Source organism: Belonocnema kinseyi, chromosome 8, assembly GCF_010883055.1.
Source record: "Belonocnema kinseyi isolate 2016_QV_RU_SX_M_011 chromosome 8, B_treatae_v1, whole genome shotgun sequence".
NCBI classification, from domain to species: Eukaryota; Metazoa; Arthropoda; class Insecta; order Hymenoptera; family Cynipidae; genus Belonocnema; species Belonocnema kinseyi.
In genome coordinates this window covers 92,454,173-92,457,963 of record NC_046664.1, presented here as the reverse complement: position 1 = coordinate 92,457,963, position 3,791 = coordinate 92,454,173, and positions in this window count along the sequence as shown.

The following is a 3,791-nucleotide window of genomic DNA, read 5'->3' as shown; positions in this document are numbered from 1 at the left end:
CCTCTTTCGATGATATTGAACCCTTCGAAATTTTTTTGCTCACTTTTCCCGACAATAGAATTGGCCTTCGGGTGGCCGTGACGTCACTGCAATGCAGGTTCTTAATGAGGAAAATTTCAAAAATAAAAATAAAATTATAAAATAAAATTAATGCAATGAACATTAAGCCATCTGTTTATTTTATGAAAAATATATTCTGCTTGATAATTTGAATAAGAGTAATTACAAACATATCCTTAAGAACCTATAAGAAATCATAATTACAAAAATGAATTTTTTATTTTCAAACGCAGTGAATAAGATAATTAAGAATAAATATAACATAATTTTGAAATGTCTATAACTCGGATTAATTTGTGCTTTATTCCCTAAGCACTAGAAAATGGTGATGGAATTTACTTCACACGTAGAAGTTAAAAACTTTTCATCTTTTTACATTCTCATTTAGGGATTAAATCCACTATGTCAAGATTCTTTTTGGTAATGTTAACAACATTCTATTGAAGGAGACTGGGAAAATATGGCGCTCCCGCAAAACACGTTTTTTATTATTGCTTGCGATGAACATGCGATAACTTCGGGAACGATTGTCTGCAATTCAAAATCCAAAAGTACAAGTATTAGAGTTGCTACAGGTCTGATGGTTCCGGAAAATTAGGGAATGTCAGGGAAAACATAATAGAGTCCGGGCATTTTCGATAAAGTGAAATTATTTGTATTATGACGATTAAAAATCGCAACTATTTAGTTGCCAATTAATCTGTGTTTGTTAAGGATTCAAATTATTTGCTTGAAAATCCTTTTCATTTCGCTGAATTCAACTATTTTTTGTATAACATTTTGAATTGCAGACAATCGTTCCAGAAGTTATCATGCTCATCGCAAGCAATAATAAAAAACGTCTTTTGCGGGAGCACCATATTTTCCCAGTCTGCTTCAATAGAATGTTGTTAACATTACCAAAAAGAATCTTGACATAGTAGATTTAACCCCTAAATGAGAATGTAAAAAGATGAAAAGTTTTTAACCTCTACGTCTGAAGTAAATTTCATCACAATTTTTTAGTGCTTAGGGAATAAAGTACAAATTAATCCGAGTTATAGACATTTCAAAATTATGTTATATTCATTCTTAATTGTCTTATTCACTGCGTTTGAAAATAAAAAATTTATTTTTGTAATTATGATTTTTTATAGGTTCTTAAGGATATGTTTGTAATTACTCTTATTCAAATTATCAAGCAGAATATATTTTTCATAAAATAAACAGATGGCTTAATGTGCATTGCATTAATTTTATTTTAGAATTTTATTTTTATTTTTGAAATTTTCCTCATTGAGAACCTTCATTGTAGTGACGTCACGGCCACCTGAAGGCCAATTCTATTGTCGGGAAAAGTGAGCAAAAAAATTTCGAAGGGTTCAATATCATCGAAAGAGGTAACCGTTCTCGCCCCCGCTCCCATTGCTATCATTAGGACTCATAATCACCGCTGCTTCCGATATCATATCTTAAATTTTGAAATTTACTTCTTTAAAGCTTTAAAAGAGGCCATAAATATTATTATTCTGGCCTACAAATTGGAAAATGTATTGTATGAAAATGGAGGAACACTTGCAAGAAGTTTCATCTCAAAAGCATCCCCTTAAAGTCTTAAACATATCAAATTGTACACAGAAGTTGAGCTCATTTTATACTGATAGTTTGTCATGCTAATGACTTAGTCGTTTTTTTTGTTAACAGGAACCTGCATTTGCTCCAGTACAAATCGCCTGATATATTTCCGACGTTTTTTCTAGGATATTTGAGATTTTAGTTTATTTGTTCAGAAATAGAAGAATTGTGCAGCTAATCCAATTTCATAGCGTAGACGTTGACAATACGTCCACAATAGATAGAACCTTTTTTGTGCCCTATAAAATTATGAATATTTTTTCACGTCACCATATTCGATCTAAAATCAACAGTTCTCGAGTAATTTTAAAAAACATGTTATTGTTTAACACTTTCCAGAATTTTGGAACTTTGCCGTACACGTATGTTTGGGGACTTTTTACAATATCTTTATAAAGCCATTCCCAACGTATCTGCGAAAAAATGCTACTTTTACGGACTTTTTTTTTAGTGATATTTGTTCCCCGTTGACTGGACTACTAGTTTTTAACGGATTTTTAAGTTTCTGCACTCACAGAGTCCCAAAATCATTAACTTTTCTGGGTGTCTGTGTGGTTACCTGAATGTTATAGCTGGATATTTCCGATTAAAATTAAAAAATGGAGAGTATTTCCAAAATTTAAAGAAAAAAAATGTTGAAAGAAATTTGTCAATTTCACAACAATCGGAAAAGTTCTAGATTAATTAATCATAGTAGAGTTGACTTAGAACTAAACTTTGAGCAAACGAAATTAAAGCCTACGGCCTAATTCCTTTATTTTTCGTAAACTTAAAACAAATTAATTTTTTATTAAAATTATATTAAAAAACATGCATTAATATTATGTATCACCACATATTACACGTGATTTTGTTGGAAAATCCTTTTTAATTAAATTACATATACCTTTAAGAAATTTAATTTTAGTGTTAAAAACTTACACTTTCAATAAAAGGGACTTTAAACTAAAATCTCTGCATTTTAATTGCTTACATTGAAAATATAAAGAATTTTTAAATCTATTAATAATGAATATTTAAATGTAAAATGTTGAGAAAGTACATTATTTTGAATGGAATAAAAAGGAATAGAAGTTTTATCATTTCTAACTTAAACGTTTAAAATTAGATAATTTGAAATTGTTTGAAATTGAAAAATTATTAAACCGAAGCTCTGAAAATTTCAATCTAACATTTTGAAAATTGCATAATATTGTTAATATGAGAAATTAAAAAATTTTCACATTAGAATTCTAAAAATAAGTTTATTTAAAATTCAAAGAAGTTGAAGTTGTATTATTTCAAATTAAAAGCGTTCAAAATTGATTAATTTAAAAATAAAAACGTATGCATCTAAATACTTTTCAATTTGCAATGATTACCATATTGGACAATTTGAAATAAAAAATAAATTGAATGTTTCCATATCAAAGCTGCTGAAATTATATAATATCAAATTCTTAGTATATTTGAAAAATTAAAATTGATTTGAAAATTTTTTTTACCCACTAACCCCTTAATGTAATGCTTTTTCTATAGTGCAACATTAGCGTAGCCACAAAAGAAACGCTTGTGTAATTTTAACATTAATTATTATTCATTCTTAGAATTTTCCATACAAATATTAAAAATTTTTAAATATTATTTTGTTTTAATTTTCAGCTGAACATTAAACAATTTTAAGGTATTAAAATGAAAATTATATATGATTCCAATACCTTTGAATTCATTATCACGGAGAAAAATGTATGGTCAAAGTTATATGGTCAAAATTTAGAGAGCCAGCAAGTCTTTCTACATGGTCGAACGGTCCTTTCAAATTTTTTTCGACATGGTTAAAAAGACTCTTATTATATCGTCAGTCTGACTTTTATAAGAACATCAGACTCACTATTAGGGATAACTAAGGTATCCTTTACGGTATGGTCAATACGCACGTATTGTTTTCACTCATTTCGACCATCCACGAAGGAGCAGATAGGCCATTGCGTATGGTCAATTGCTTGATTTTTGCGCGTCAATCATGCGCTTGAAAATTTAAAGGGTATCGCTAATTGGCTTCAATTAGCATAACGGGCTCGTGGATCGCGTGGCGATATTTATTTAAAAAAAAAAAGTTTTTCCCAACGATTTCGGTT